Raw genomic sequence first — 16,741 nt, forward strand, 5'->3', positions numbered from 1 at the left:
AAGGGGCCGCCCAGCCCCGCTCCAGCCCCGCGGCAGGCCCGGGCGCAGGCGCGGCAGGGCCCGAGGGGCGGCGGGAGCTTTTGCCGCGCTCTGTCCCGCTCCCTCGCTGCTCGCCGGGCTCGCCCTCCCGCCATGTTGTTGTGAAGCCCCTCGGGCCGAACGGGGGGGGGGGGCGGGGAGGCAGGAAGGAGAGAGGCGCCCGGAGGAAGGAGGAGGAAGGAGGAGGAGGAGGGGGGCGGCGAGGCCGGCGGGCAGGGGTGTCCCAGGCCCCGCTCCGGCTCCATCGCCGCCAGCCAGCCCGTGAGTAGCGGCGGGGGGGCCGCGGCTGGGCCGCGGGCGGGCGGGGCGGGCGGCTGAGCCCCCCTTCCGCCAGCCCCCTTTTGTCTGCGGGCTCGGCTGCGCGCCGGGGGAGGGGAGGAGGAGGAGGAGGAGGAGGAGGAGGAAGGGAGGGAGGGAGGGAGGGAGGGAGGGAGGGGGCCATGTTGTGGCAGGTCACCGGGCGGCGCGGGGCCTGCTCGGCGGCCGCCTCGCCGCCTTTGTGTCCTCCCGGCGCCGAGGTGGGGAGGGAGCGGGGCGGCATCGCGCTGCGGGGATGGATTGTGGGGGGGATTGTGGGGGGTGGGGGGAGGTCGTTGTTGTCTGGGAGGAGTTCGGGGGGGGGGGGGGAGCGACGCGGGGCCCCGGGAAAGGGGGGGGGGGGTTCAGGTGGGGAAATGTGGCTGGCGCTGGGGCAGGGCAGGGCAGGCCCCGGCCGGGGGGGGGAGGAGGAGGAGGAGGCGGCACCGGGTGTTACAAAAAGGCTGGGCCCGAGGGCTGTGGGGAGCCGGGGGGCGTGGGGTGCCCCTCCGGGAACCCCCTTCCCTCCCCTCCCCGGGCGGGCTGCGGGCGCAGCCGGCTTTGTTCGGAGGCAGCGCAGCGACAGCCTGGAAACTTGCAGATACGTCTTTTTTGTCCTTTTTTTGGTTTGGTGTTTTTTTTTTTCTCGTGTCCCGAAGGATAATAGTGGCTGCTCTCTGAGGGTGGAGCGAGGAGGGCCCCGACGCCGCTTGGTAGTTGATGCCACACAATGAAGTGTTAGGTTTTCCTCTTTCTTCGAGCGTGTCTGCGCAGGCGACAGTAACAAAAAAGTTGAGGAAAATGCCAGCTGCCTTGGGTGGATCGGGCTTGCCACGAACAGTTTGGTGTTTAATCTCTTCGGCAGTTATTGTGCAAAGATATATTTTTTTTTTTTTTGGGGGGGGGAGGGCATTGTTCTCTTTGGTGTATTTCGTAACCTCGGACTGATTCCTTGAGAGAAAATGAATATACTCGAGGCACTTTATAATTCTTCTGGCTTTCCTGTTCGAAGCAGCATAGCTTAACACCAGGATGGGTCGCATGTTTTACATGATGTGATAAAGAGGTCACATCCACTGATTTTTGGGATGCTTTTTTCTGAGTGATGTAGCTGTGTGTGAGCTATATAGGTCACTGCAAATGAGAACCAGTAACATTTCTTTTGTCGCCTCATTGTTTGTCACTTACGGGCTACATGTTATCAAACTGCTTTCAGATTTATTTTAGCTTCTGCCTTACTGAAGTCTTCCTGGCATCTCAACAGGGATCAGGCCTTTTTAGTTACCGTGAGTTGATGGTATAGCACTTCAGGAATGTGGGATATGGATGCATCTGAGATATAATTACTACCCTCTGTTACTATTTTTGCATATAAAGCGTGGTATTTTGTTATTTTTAGTCACGTGTAGGTTTAAAACCAGATGTTAACAGTCACAGTTTTGTTGAAAAGCTGAGAGAATTATTGTCTACCTTTCTCTGGTCTAGAACTCAATTTGTGTCAGTGAGAATATAAATATGTTAGGTGGGTGGGAGAAGAAAGCTCGAATAAAACGGGAAATGGTAATTTAGTGGTGGTGTAGTTTGGGTTGTATGTGTAGAAATGACACTAAATCACCTGACAATTTTCTGAAGAGTTCAGAGAGTTGGAAATTTGGAATTTGTCCCAGAAGAATGTTTAGTGGGCAAATGCATGTGAGAAACTGCTTGATAATGCAGATTCTGCAGTTCACGATGTGGATATTGCATATAGGAAGGTCCATGCTTTTTGAGTAACATTTTTTTATGCATTATTAGGGAACGGTACGTTTTTCGATAGTCTCACTCTATAGTACTTAATCTTTTTCTTCTCTGTTAGGGATATTGGCACAGTGCTGAGGGAATTACAGTCGTATCTGGTGTGATTGAGCTAATAGTGCAAGAAGCAGGTGGCTGTAAAAGTTGGACTTGCCTGTCTTCTCATGAGGAGATACATCCTATATGACAGTGTATATGTATATTATGTAGAATTGTAGTGCACACTGGACATTTTATGTCCATGCTTTCCTTGAGACTTGCTCTCTCAAATCTTCCTTTGGAGTATTCTCATTGGGCCAGATGTTGCAGATGTTTGGGGCAAGCACATAAACAAGGACATCAGCTTGTTGAATACTGTCAACTACATCTGATTTTAAACAGCACTTGTAGTTTACTTTTGGATTTCCCCCCTTGATTTAATGATAAGTGAGTGTGCATTGAATAATCAGCATATGTAGTTTTCTAAAAGTATTTTCCTTGATAACATCATCTTTATTTTTTCTTTCTACAGTGGTTTCTAAAACCCCAAAATTATTAGACCAAGTTTTTATACACAGAGGCAAGTAATCCAGTAGATTATTTGAATTCCTGCTTGAATTGTATGTCCTCATGCTTCTTGACTGTGGAATTCCATAAAATCACTGTCTGTTGCAGTAAAAGGAAGCTTAAATTCTCTTGAATTATAAATTGGTTCTGTGTTGGGAATCTCCTGTGAAATAAGCATTACTACTTTGTACTTTCTTGAAAAGGTTTCTGATGGAAACTCTACAAAGGAAATGACATAAAACTCATTGTAGACATGCTTTGGAAGTACCCCTCATTGTGTGTACCAGATGTATAGGTATGCAAGAGAGTTACCAATCTTCTTTCTCTTCCTTTCAATAAATGTAGTTGAAAATACCTTATTTTCCCCACCCATAGTACAGCTGTTGTCTGGATTATTCCACACAATGCAACTGTTCCAGTGTTTTCACAAAGCCAGTGTCCAGCCTCTTGTCTCAGAAATGGGACAAGAAGTCTTTCGTTTAAAAGCTCGTTTTCTCCTGTAACAACAAATACCAGTGGTGTAGTGCTTCTGATAATGAATTTGGAGGCCACTGTGTGCTCATATAGTGGAAAAGAGTTTTAAATAACATCAGAAAATGTAAACATAGTCAGTTACAGCTTCTTGGCTATAATTTCAAATAAGTTGTATGAAATTGATTTTATAGTAACGACTTACATACTGAAACTTTATAGCAGCGTTTAGTTTGAAGCACAGTCAGAATACCTGCTGTGGCTTTTAGGACAGTAGGCAAGAGCTTTTCAAGCTGGTATGTGAAATGTTTAGCTTACAAATAAAGACCAGATGTCATCTCTAGCAGTATCTTTAAAGATTACATTTCATTATTGCTTAACAGTTTGTTGTTTTTTTTTTCTAACCATGACTGTCTGAGAATAGCTGTAGACATGTAGAAGAAATATATTTGAAGAGATTATGACAACCATCTTAGGAGCTGAGAAAGGAATGTAGAACTCTGAAGTGTAGCAAAAGTATCTCTGTGATAATCCATGTTCTATTTTTTAGCTACCTGTTCTATGTGTGCATCTATTTGCACTGAACTTTAGGGTGGTCGTATGATCCTTTGTTCTCTACCAGCTGTGCTAAATTTCACAATCTGCAGCCCTTCTAACAGGCAGGGCTTTACAACATATATTTGTGTACATTGGACTAAGTAGTTTAGTGTAGATTTTGTAATTTTGTTTCTTTTCAATTTTAGTTTCTCATACAATTATAAAATAAGATGCCTCTTGCTTCATCAAGTGCTATTGAGGTATTGGCAAAACAGCTACAGGTACAGGTCTGGTTGTCTTTCTTTCCATGAGGAAGCTCTTGGCATGTAAAGAGTAATGGAAATCACACCTGTGTTCACTGCTTTTATTTCATCCATGTTATTTTGAGCCATGTTTTGAACTAGTTGTATGAATTTTTTCTTTGTGTGGCTGGTCTGAAGTTTCATATGGAATTTGTTCACAAATCTCTGCAAAGAGGAAGTGAATTTTTTAGAACCCGGGTAGTTGTGTTTAGTTCCTGAAGTCTTTATGTATGTGTATTGATAAAATACAAAGCTAGACTTGCTGGAGATGACTTTGTGTATTTGGGCTAAAAATAACGAGTCTGTCTGTTTTGACTCATTCTTATGAACTGTCTTGCTGTTTATCTCCATTATGGTATGTCTTGCTTAGACTTCAGTTCTGGGCATACTAACCAAGATGAGTTAGTCACATAGTCTGAAGAAGCTGCAGAACTGATGTTAGGAGGGTATTTTGACAATAAGCAAATATCTACTGTAACAGTATTAGCAAGACAAAGTAGATTTAGATTTTATATGTTTACAAAACCAATATTGTAAAAAAATTTCCTCTTACTGTATATGTTTCTGTGTATGTCACTAAAGACTGGGCATTCAGTAGTCAATAAGGCTAGATTAGAAATGTAGAATTGTGCAGAGGAATTAGAGAATGGTGATTTCTTTTGTCTACCTCGTCAGACCCAAGTGTTCTATTCTGATTTAATATCTTTCCATATATGTAATTTTTAATTGTTTGGACTTATGACACTAGTTTAGCATGAATAGTGGGACATTTTTTAGAATTTTTTTTATCCCTCTTAAAAAACAATCAGTTAAGATAGTAGAGGTTATTTGGGGGTTTTATATACGTAGTCCTCTTGCCTTAAAAAGTCCATTTCTTTATTAAAAGGTTGATCATACATAATTTATGATAGATTAAGAGTGTATGTGGAGATCATGTATATGTTCAGGGACAGGTATTTTTTCTTGCAGAGGATTTTGTCAATAATGGAGAGAGATTTTTGCTGTTGTCATTTATACTTGGTTCAAGCCAAGACTTAAATGCTTCAAAAATGAGTTGGCAAACTTCATTTTAGCCAGAGCCTGAAATTCCAAAATGTGAAAACCCCAAAATGTACTGTCATGTGTGTTAGAGATGTTTAAGGTCAATTGCTGTGTTAGAATCCTACATAGCTTGAAAAGTTTGAAAGAAAAACTGGGGCTGATGTGTAAGAATGAGATGTGGTTCAGACAGAGATGTTAGTTTTCTGTGCTACTTCATTACAAAGTCTACAAGTGTATAAAATCAGACATAGCAGTATGACAGAATTAGTGGTTTTACACATCATATAGAGGAATAACGTAAAATAAAGAGCCACCATTATGATTGAAAATTATATTTTGATTGTTTTTAGCAGGGAAATATGTTGGCAAACATTTATAATGTATGGAACTCTACCGTGTTAATACGTTGTTTTGCAAAAAACTGTGGTAGAAGCCTGGTTTTTGGTAATGGTATTTAAATTTTAAAAATCAGTAAGCATTTTTACAATGGATATTATTCTTACATAGCTAGAATTTCTTCATTTTTTAGAAATCCTAAGTACTGCATATATAAAGCTATGTGGGAAAGCCTTTTGTGTTCTCAAGACTTTTCTTTTAGGTGTCTATGTGGAATGAGCATTCCATGTGTTCTCCTAGGCATGAATGAAGTGGCCTGGCAGGAGACCAGAAAAATGATGCATGCAAACGTTGGTCAGGAAGCCAGTGGGGTTGGAGCAGGGGTTTCCCCAGCTGGAACAGTCATTGGAGCAACATCAGGGCCCAAATCAGATGGAAACACTGCTCACACCATCCCTGCAGCTGCAGTATCTTCCAGTGTGCAGGTACTCCTCAGCTGATGTTCTCAGGACGAGGGCACAGTTGGTGTTTCTCCCAGAGGCAGGCTTGGGAGTGTTTGGGTGCCTTCGCCAGCAAACACTGCTCACCCACAAGAAGTAGCATTTATAGAGCTAGTACAGTAGGTATTTGTTTTTCATTGAAACAGTTCCCCTATTTTGTGTTGAAACCACACGTTCAAGAAATTTCAAAGCCTGTAGTAACCTGGGCTCCAGAACCTTGAGTTAATTTTGTTAAAGCAGTTATAAATGAAGCTGCATAAAAATTTGACATGTTCTGTTTGAATCATTCACTTAACCTATAAGTCTTTCATATGTCTGTGAGTACCTATTCTTTTATCAGTATACCACTGAATCATTAAGTTTGAATTTATGCAAAACAATTGGTTTAGTTTGAAAAGAGACTAGTATCTGGTAGCCTTCATGAGAAGTGATGTGTATTTAGCACACAGTCTTCCTTATACATGTAGGTACAGTAGAATCACAAAATGGTTTGGGTTGGAAGAGTCAGTAAAGATCATCTAGTTCAGGGACACCTCCCCCTAGATCAGGTTGCTCAGAGCCCCTTCCAACCTGGCCTTGAACACCTCCAGGGCTGGGGCTTCCACAGCTTCTCTGGGCAACCTGTGTCAGTGTCTCACCACCCTCACACTAAAGAATTTCTTCCCAATGTCTCACCTAAATCTCCCCTCTTCCAGTTTTAATCCATTCCCCCTCATCCTTTCACTACAAGCCCTTGTAAACAGCCCCTCCCCAGCTTTCCTGGAGCCCCTTCAGGCACTGGAAGGTGCTCTAAGGTCTCCCTGGAGCCTTCTCTTCTCCACGCTGAACAACCCCAACTCTCTCAGCCTGTCTTCATAGCAGAGGTGCTCCAGTCCTCTAATCATCTTCATGGCCCTACTCTGGGCTCCTTCCAGTCAGCTCCATGTCCTTCTTATGTTGGGTACTTCAGAACTGGACACAGCACTCCAGGTGGGGTCTCACAGGAGCCGAGTAGAAGGGGAGAATCCTCCCTTGACCTGCTGGCCACGCTTCTTTTGAGTCAGCCCAGGAAACAGTTGACTTTCTGGGCTGCATGTACACAGTGCTGGCTCATGTTGAGCTTCTTGTCCAGCATCACCCCCAAGACCTTCTCTTCAGAGCTGTTTTTGATCCATTCTCCACCCAACCTGTATTTGTGCTTGGGATTGCCCCAACCCAGGTGCAGAACCTTGCACTTGGCCTGGTTGAACTTCATGAAGTTTGCACAGGCCCACCTCTGCAGCGGGTAAAGGTCCCTCTGGATGGCATCCCTTCCCTCCAGCTTGTTGACTGCAAAACACACTTTGGTGTTGTCAGCAAACTTGCTGAAGGTGGACTCGGTGCTACTGTCCATGTCACCCAGGAAGATGTTCAATAGCACTGGTTCCCCAGTACTGATGCTTGGGGAACACCACTTGGCAAAGGTCTTCATCTGGACATGGAGCCATTGATCACTACTTCTTGAGTGCAGCCATCCAGCCAGTTCCTTTCCCCATAATTTTATTCAGGTAAACCAGAAATAGTAGAATTCAGTATAGATCAAAACTTAACTTTCTCCTTTGGCAGATAGTAACCTAGAAGAAAAAAAATACCCAGTTATAAAATTTTGCCCCCAAGTGTTAATTGATACGGCTTCTTCATTTTTCTTTAAAGAAATTCACTATGAATTTCGGATAGGAATGACTATTTTCCCCAAGACTCTTGTAATATGATACACTTAAGTTCATGAGGAAATTTTTGCACCTTCCCAAGGACTGGGGGGATATGTTAAAAAAAAAAAAAGTACATATCGGAGCAAATGTGAGTACACAAAATTTGCTGACCTTAAAAGCAGCAATATCTGTTGTTTTTTTTTTCCCATCATCTGTTTTTTCTCATTCTTTAATTTCTTTTGGTATTTTTTCCCTGGTTTTACTCTTTTTCTTTCTCTTACATTGGTCTGCAAAATAAGGAATTTTCCTCCTGGCATCCTGCTTCGTGCTGTATCAAATTCTGTGTTACACCAACCCAGAAGCTTGTCTGCTGGACACGCTTCCCGAGTGAAAAGGCAACGGTGCTGATTATCCCCAGCATTTCCCAAGGCTGGGATGTTGTGTAGATAAAATTATTCACTGCGAAGTAAATGATGAGTAACAGTGGCATCTCTCTTCTGCCACCTGCTTTCCATCCTCAGTGGAAATCAGAGCTGTGTCTTAATCAGCAGCCTTGTTTAGTCATCAGTTATGTCCATCAATGTATTTCTGCCTTCCTCCCGCAGGTAAATGTTATGAACCTTGTGTGTTTTCTGGTAACTGGAATGGGGGATGCAGGGGAACTACTTTTTATTTTTTTAAGTGCTTGAGTGATTTTACACATTATGAAGATTTAGTGAAGGGGAAGCTACTCTGATTTGCTGTGTGTGAAAACAGTATTTTCAAGTTTAGTGTTATCAGTGCTACCTTTATGTTCTGCCATTTTTCACTGTTCCCATTCTTCCTTATCAATATGAAGTAACAGAAATCAAGTACAGATCAGGAGTCTTCTCCACTTAATTTGAGTGTTCTCTGTGTACCACTGTTTTTGGGGATTTTTTAAGTTACTGGTTTGTGGTTGGTTGTTTTTTTTTTGAGGACAACTCTTTGAGTTACAAGTACTAAAGAAATGGGTTTTTTAAAATCTAAAGTTATGCAAACTGTGGAAATTTAGTTGGGATTATGTTCTGTGAGTATTGGGTAGACAATCTCTGTAAAGGTTAATGTATGAAATAGAGAAATTTTTATGCATTTAGAGAAAAATTGGAAAGAAAATTAATAGAAATGGTACAGTGATAAATATCACAGAATAGTTGGGTCGGAAGTGTCCTCTGGAGGTCCAGTCCCCTTGCTCAAGCAGGACCACCTAGAGCCAGTTCCCCAGATTGTTTTTTATTTTTCATACATATAAAGAAGTAGAAATTAAATGCAGACATCTTTGATTCAACATACATTATCTAACCATATCTTGAAACTATGGATTTTACATGAATTTCAGCGTGTAATAATGCAGTTAAAGAATGCAAGATAATGCCAAAGTAATAAAAAATTATTACAGATAAATATGCCAAGACTGAAGCATTTTTTTGGTGAAGACAATGGAGCTCTGGGTCCACTGATTCACTAGGAGCTTTAAATGCATAGAAAATAAGATACAAAAATAGGAAATTGTAAATTTAGCAGGGATTTTAGCAAAAATAATCACAAAAATCAACTTTGATTTATTGAAAATAAGGATTACTTAAATTATCTTGGGAAGCCCTACTGGTCTTCTGGCAAGAAACTCTCAATAAGTCTGGGGCCTTAACAGGTTTATTCAAGTAAACATGGAACGGAAAAACCTTGTGTTCACTTCCCTACCAGAGGATGCCTGATTCTTTTGACTGTGTCTGAGATTTGCATAGAAGTGAGTTGAAACAAGAATTGTTGTGAGCAATTTGGTTTTAACAGGAACAGATCAACTTAGCTGGAATCACGGATGGATTTTGAAGCATCTTTAAATTGGTTGAAGTGCTAAAGAAATTGAGTAACAGTCAGAATATGACATTAATAAATATATTTGATTGATTCCAAGTAATGACTTCCTGGCAAGACGAGGAAAACTTTATCTTGGTCTTCTGAAAGCCAACTGAAATGTCTCCAGAAGAACTGGACATCTTAGTAAACATAAAGCAAGATAATATCTTTAAGTAAGATACTTAATTTTTACTCTAGTTAAAAGACTGATGAATTGCTTGTCAGTGTCCCTCATAAGGTTTTGTTGAGAAATGAACTAAGGGAGTTATCAGTGAAGTGTCAGTAGTTGGAAGGCAGTTCCTGCTGTTAATAACATGCTTTATCTTTTGGTCAGGCAGTTGGACTAGAAGGTCCCTTCCAACTGAAATGTTCTGTTTTATATTAATACACAGTAGTCTTAGAGGCCATTGATACCACAGGGAAAGATTAGGTGGGTTAAGCTGCAGTTCCGTGGTAGTACTGGGCTTAATATATGTTGATTTGGAAATTGCCAAGACTGTGATGGAAGAATTTTGGGTGCCACACATACTTAAGAGCAGGAAGTTCAAACATACCACAATTGAACGGAATTCGACATGTAGTTGAGATGCAGAAACGTGTGTTTGGTTAAGTGTGTGCTTGACAGTGTCTAAATAAACTATCCACGCTCGCTCAAAGCTAATATTAGTGGCTCATAGAACATTTCAGAATAAGAAACAGAACCGTGTGATACTGTTAATGTTCACATAGTGTTTGTGTCTAAGGTTGCTTCAGCTGTAGCAACAGAAAGTTGAAGTGAAGGGCAGCAACTACTTATAGAGCAAAAACTTAAAAGAAGTTGAACTACTTGGCAGGCAGGAAGGGAGGCTATACGGAATAATTGGCAGCATAAGGGAGGGCAGAGGCTAGAGGAGCACTCCCTTGTGTGAGAAATGGTATCCCAGCTGAAAGGTAATGCATGCACAGCTCCTCAATACACGATGTCAAAGCCAAAACTGCAGTTTGAGTCAGTGGACTGACAGTTTCACCCTTCATATTAAAAGAGCAGTGAGCATCTAGTCAGTGACTGACAGGATTAAGTATAAACTTAATTAATCTCATTCATCTTCCTTTAAAATATTTAATATTTAAAAGAGTTATAGAGGAAAATGAACTAAGTATATGAACTATCTCACTTGGATTTTTTTGATGTTTTTTCTTTCCTTCAAGACCAATAAAGCCCTTTGAGCTCTTTGATAGCACAGCATCTGAGGAAGAGCTCTCTACTGTGGCATCATCCTTTTGTTCACACCCCTATAGGGCTGCCGATCTGTTTGTCAGTGATCTGTTTATCACATCACTTTCTTAATGAAGAATTGTCTAGGATACAAAGGTTTAGTGATCAGCAGTCAGTCCATAATATTTGGAGTTATGGAGACAAGGTTTTTGGGAAGCTCAGGATATATTTTCTTGGAGTACTTGCAAATGTTCTTCTCAAGAGCTGAAGCAGAGCTCCAGCAGTGTGCTATTGCCCAAGCTGTTTGTCCTGCCTTTTCCCCTGTCTGCCCCAACTACCTCTTCCCCTAAGGACAATAATTAAACCTGTCAGCAATTTAGGCTAAATGTGTCAGGTTCTGAATTTTAGCATGTTGTTTGCTGCTTCTGCTCTTCCTGCCTCTGGTAGAAGGAAGAGGTTAGAAACTGATGGTGAAAACAGGCCAGTCCTGCAGCTAGATCTGCCAGAGCCTTTGGCAGATCCTGAAGAAACAAAGAGTTGATAAGCAAAAGAATGCCAGAGAAATGCTCCGATTGCAGCAGCCTTTTCAAAGCATCTGAAGGATAGTGCTGCTATAAACAAAAGGATATAAATTATATCTGTGGACGAAGCTTCAGTTTAGCTGCAGTTGCTGAAACTCATTTGTGTTAGAATTTACAAACTTCTGGAGAAGTTTTGTGACTAACTTCTTGAAACAAAGATAAATCTTTTGGGGGGTGAAGAGAACAAGAGTCTTGCTGAGTTCAGGAGCTTTTTAACACTTACATTGTATGGAGGAGAAGAAGATCCCAGTTTTTTTCAAGTATTCAGTGTCACTTCCATAGGAATCTGTTAGAATTTATATTGATATGAAAAAATGTGTGAATGTTATTAAACAAATACAATGTGCAAATGTTTAGTGTTATTGCCTCCAGGAAAAAACGGACAATTTGTAGCAAAAATTTTGCCTGATTTTTCAACAATGAGATTGTTTTGTTTGTTGTTCAAATAAGATATGCTAATTATGTTTGTGCAATGGAAATTGGGAAATAATTTTCCCATATGAGACCTCAGTCATGTAACCATCCCTTGGAACAATGACCATACTCTCATCATTCAAATTGGGAACAACATAATCTGTTTCCTGACCTTAGAGTGGGAGTTGCATTTCCTGAATCATTAGTTCTTCTTTTTATAGAGTCTATTTGAAACTGTCCCTGGAAATCCAACTTGAGCTTGCCATCCATATTTTTTTTTATTTCCTAACTTCGTTAGCAACTTTTACTTAAATTTAATAATTTTATTTTTAAACTTAGCAGTTTCTAAGTGCTTTAAAAATAACTTCAACGAACAGATACTGAAAGACTTTCTCAAGTGCTAAGCATCTATGTTGCACATAAATACTTTTATTGCTAATCTGTCATAAAAGCTCAAGTTTTATCTTAGCTGATTGATGGTTCCTTCTCTCTGTGAAGTTAATGTTCGTCTGAAGCTGCTCTGACAATAATTTCTGGTTCTGTAATCAAGAGGTTCTGTAACAACTTTGTTAGAAGAACTATTGTCTTTCTGTGTTTAAGTTTGCAGCGGTTTTATTTTTATTTTTCTGTTTTCTTCTATTGTAGTAGCATTTAGCACCACTTTACTAGAAACTCAGATTATTAATATCAGGGGTATGATTTAACCAACTTCTTAAACTTCCTAAGTAGTAAAACTTTTCAAGCTTCATGAGCTAGGAAAAGAAATCTTAGACTGGAAAGATTTTCTGTTGTGGTTAGGGGAGAACTGCAGGGAGAGCATTTGATTCCTGTTTTAGAAAACGTTGCATGGCCTGTTAAAACAACCTTGTTTCATAAATTCTTGATGAGACTTTTCCATCATACTAGTGCTGTGCAATTTGGAGCAAGTATCGTAAGTTTTTCAGGGGAATTTTAAAGTTTTGGCTTTTTGTATGTTTAAAAAAATCTGAATGTCTTGTAACCTGTGTACTTGAGACATCACCTGATTACTTACTTGTGACTCTCCGTTCTGGCAGCAGATATAGCTGAAAAGAGGTAATTTTTCTGTCTCTCCACTCTGTCCGATTTGAAATAGCTAAAAAGGAGTATTATATGACATACTGCAGGGTGTTTTTTGTGTAATTCGGCTGAAAGAAAAGCACTGGGAACTTTCCCGTGATACACTTTAAATCACTTCTCTAGCTAGAGAGAAGGAAATTACAGCATTGAGTTTTGCAGATAGTCAATTTGTATTTTTAGTAGTTTCAGGCACGGAGTGCGTGGTGTAGACATCTTAATGTTAGCTGTTGTCAAGTCAAGGAGAGTAATTGAAGTCACCTGACTTTTGCAAACAAGTTTATTTCATGTAATTCTGCTTTTCAGAGACTTTTCCCTTCTGACCACATTTGCCATTTTGATGCATCTGTGTAGTTCACAACCTTTTCACCAATGTTTCAAACTGCACCTGATAGTTTCAGCTTGTGAGACAATAGACCAATTCCTACTTGCTGCACACTCATGCTATCAAGCTGTGAACTGCTGCCCCCTCTTTGTGAAATGTAGTATTAGTCGTGTCTTTATTAAGTATATTCACAAGTGTGCTCGTGTTTTTTCTTCCATTTCCTTGTACTTCTTCTCTTGAGTTAGTCTTTATATTTTCACCTGCCTTGGTGTCTTCAAATACCTGGCATCCATACCTTTTTTAGTGTCTTAATGTGAACAACTTTATCTGTTCAATTTCTCATTATACCAATCTTTGTTATTTGTTTCATGCTTAGACTGAGAGCTCTTTGAAGCAGAGTCTTTTGTACTGTAGTGCATATTCAGTAATTAGCATAGGGAGACTCTGGTTTGTTACTGCATCACAACAAATAGCATGTGGTTAACTGTGTGTTATCTCTTGATTTACATGTAGATAAATTATCCTGTGTACTTGTGCAGCAGTAGCTCTATGCAGAATCTGTTCAGGTCTGTGAGGAGTTCTGCTTGCAGGAATGGCAGCACTGCCTCTGGAGATAGCATGGGCTGGAAGCAGCTGACAGTAGTCCTGCACCTTGGAGCCTGACATAATGGGAACCAGAGACATGAGCTGGCTGCTTAGGAAGCTAGTTGAGGTGTCTTTGCATTTTATTTCCATGTGCCCCAGGTTCTAGGTTGGATTCTGAGTAAGGCCTCAATCCAGACATGATTATTATGTGGTTGAGGTGTTTTGTCCCAAAGCTAAAACTTGGTTTAGGCATTCTAGGAGAGTTTTGCATAGACATGCAGGACAGGGTGGTGGGAACTAGAAAGCTTGGGGGGAAGATGGCTGCATAGAGGAATTCAGGTATTTTCCATTTGCAGTGTATGTCTTCGTATTTTCTTTCTTCTGTTATTCAAGGTAACAAGGCAATGAAACTATTTCTATTTGGGTCAGTATTTACTTAATCTAAGTTCTTATGGACAGCCTTACGTTGTAGTTTGTTTTCTTTTTTTCATGTGATTAAACTGGAGCTGATGAAAATGTATGACACTGCTTTAATGCATGGAGGAGCTACATTTAGTTGTCTGAAATATCTTCCTTTGGTATAGTTTGCATTAAAGTCAGAGGGATTAAGGCCCTTTGGTATCTTTCTGAAGGTAACTGAAAAGTGAAGCTAAAGCTTTTTGTCTTAAGGGTAGACAATGGAGGTTGGAATGCTCAGGGAGCAGAGCAAAGTGGTGGGTAAATACAGGAAGGAAAGTAGGGGGGCAGCACACAGTCAGGTAAAAGATTTAAAGGAATACTTTATTTTGGATGATAATGAATAACCTGGAATTCAGACATTTAGTTAGAAATTCCACTTGTAAGATCACCTCCTTAGGTTTTATTAGGTGGTAATTCAAATGTGGTTTTTTTGTTCCACAGTTACTGCTTCTGCTTATGTGTTGATAGCTGCTTTTACATATAAGTGCTCTTAAATTTTTGGCTTCTTCAGTGAAAAGGTTGAAATATTTGGCTGTGAATCCAATACGCAGATGTATTAATGCCAATCTTGAATTAATTTTTGTTACAAAGCTTTTACTTTTGTTACAAAGCTTTACAATTCAGTTTGAATTGTAGTCTACTTCATTTCCAGTAGCTTAATTGTCATTGCTATAAAGTCTTAGGTGTTATTTTAGACTTGTTTGTTTGTTTGAAGTACTATGCTGGCCAACATTTAATGAGATATTAATGTCCAAGGCTAAGCTGCTGCTCCTACTGAACTACAAATAAGACTTACTGAATTAGAAGTGGTCTCTTTAGGTATTTTTTTACAGTTGGCTGTTGTTTTTTCAGCTTTCAGGCAGTTGTAGAAATCTACAGTTAAATACCCATATTGTCCAAAGAGAACATCCTTAGAAAACAGCTGCAAAAACTGATAACAGCAATTTCTTTAAGTGTCCATTCCCCTGCTGGAGACAGATAAAGTAGAAAACACACGTTTCCCTATAGTAATTTTTTAAAAATACGTTAAAAACCCCCATTCTCTCTCTGTCCTTGAGGTTATGCAGAGTTCAAAGGCTCGAAGAATCGAGATAGATTTTGAAGCAGACGGGCAGCTTGCATGTATTTGAAACTTCAGGGTTTTTTCACTAGCATTTTGTGCTGGTGATACAGAAAAGTTGTGTGTTTTATCAGCAGCTTTCTTTAGAGCAACTAGTTATTCATAGTGGAGTAAGAAATCTAAAAATTCCAAATTTTTTTGTACTCCTTGCCATTCAGTTCATTGCTTAAAGACTAGGTGGTAGTTCCTTTTCTTCATCTCTGGTTTTAGCACCTACTTTGAGAAGATTGGTATTCTCTGGTTTCCTCTTGCCTCTTGGACAGAGGCAACAGACAACAGAGCTCCTTCAGAGGGTACTGGACTGCGAGGAAGAAGTCATGATGTTAGAAACTTCTGGGCAGGAGAAATACTAACAGAACTTCAGCTTTTGCATCTAGTGTTCTTGAAAGCTGTATCCTTGAACAGTGAATGTTGTGATAAATGTACCTGCCATATTCAGAAGTAAAGAAAACGAAAGTAAATGCTCTGAAGAAGAGGATTGCCATATATCCAGAATTGCTGGTAGTGAGAATCTGAATGACTACCTGACAAATGGAACAATAGTGGTTAGAAATGTCTCATGAATTCCACTAAACTTGTGTTAGTAGCACTTGCTACTCTGTTCTAGGGAGGTGATGTTGACTGACCAGCTTAACAAGAAAAGCATAGATTTGTAAATTGGGAAGAAGAGATTTGTCACGTACATGTATTAAGTAATCAGCAGCAATTAAATCATAAGCATGCTAAAACAAGAACTGCAATTCAAATAACATTTCACAGCTTTGTTTTCAAACTCTTGAATTTATTTAGTGTCTTCCTTTTTCCTTTGTGGTATATTTATGCAAGAACGTTGGAGCGAGAGACGCAGAAAAATATGTACATGTCTGAGAGTGCAGTGGGGAAGGTTAAGAGTCTTGCCAAACTAGAGGGAGTTACACCTCAAGTATTTCACACTGAAGATTAAGACACTACATTTTCTTTTATGAAAGACAGTTCTTAGTTTGATTTACAAACAGTATAGGACCAGTAAGCCCCTTTTTTTATGAATTACCTATTCTTGTAGCTCGTTTCAATAACAAGCTAAAAGACAACGGATAAATATCTAGCCAATTGTTTTAATTATTTAAAAAGACTGTTACTGGACAAGTTTTCATGGGATATTTCTTCTATTTTCTTAAATTATATATAAATTTATAAGCTGTCTTTTCTCTAGATTTCTATTTTACAAACTTCTGCAGCATTGCTCACACTGATTTCCTGTTCCGCGTGTTTCTTAGAAGGTCTTTGAGTGGATAATTTCTTACATGATTAAAACACTTGGAGAAACCTGCTAAGTTATTTAGTATAAATTATGCCTACCTGTGGTGGAATATATCACTTTAGCTCTTCAAATAGAACACACAGTATAACTGTTAAAAATAGATACAAAATCTGGTTTCAGTACAGACACATTATGATTAACTTCTGTGAGGCTGGTAGTATTTGACTGTAGAGATCATAATCCTGAGCTTGGGGACAACTGACAGGAGTTCAGAAAAACTTGTGCTTAACAGTTCTGCAACTTTTTGGGTGGGAAGAGA

The 16,741-nt window shown here is 40.0% G+C and overlaps 1 protein-coding gene across 10 annotated transcripts in view; it reads left to right on the forward strand.

Moving 5' to 3' along the window:
• Positions 1-214: 214 nt before the first annotated feature.
• The window catches only part of PUM2 (pumilio RNA binding family member 2), a 65,891-nt gene continuing 49,364 nt past the window's right edge, over positions 215-16,741 (forward strand). For 7 of the 10 annotated variants that reach the window (XM_051613498.1, XM_051613501.1, XM_051613504.1 and 4 more), the window contains exon 1: positions 245-300. The gene's annotated coding sequence lies outside the window, so the exon portion shown is untranslated. Of the gene's footprint in view, positions 301-537; positions 558-16,741 lie in introns of those variants that run through there. The other 3 variants (XM_051613506.1, XM_051613508.1, XM_051613499.1) reach the window with 2 other exon arrangements.

Source organism: Apus apus, chromosome 3 (assembly GCF_020740795.1).
Source record: "Apus apus isolate bApuApu2 chromosome 3, bApuApu2.pri.cur, whole genome shotgun sequence".
Classification (NCBI taxonomy): Eukaryota; Metazoa; Chordata; class Aves; order Apodiformes; family Apodidae; genus Apus; species Apus apus.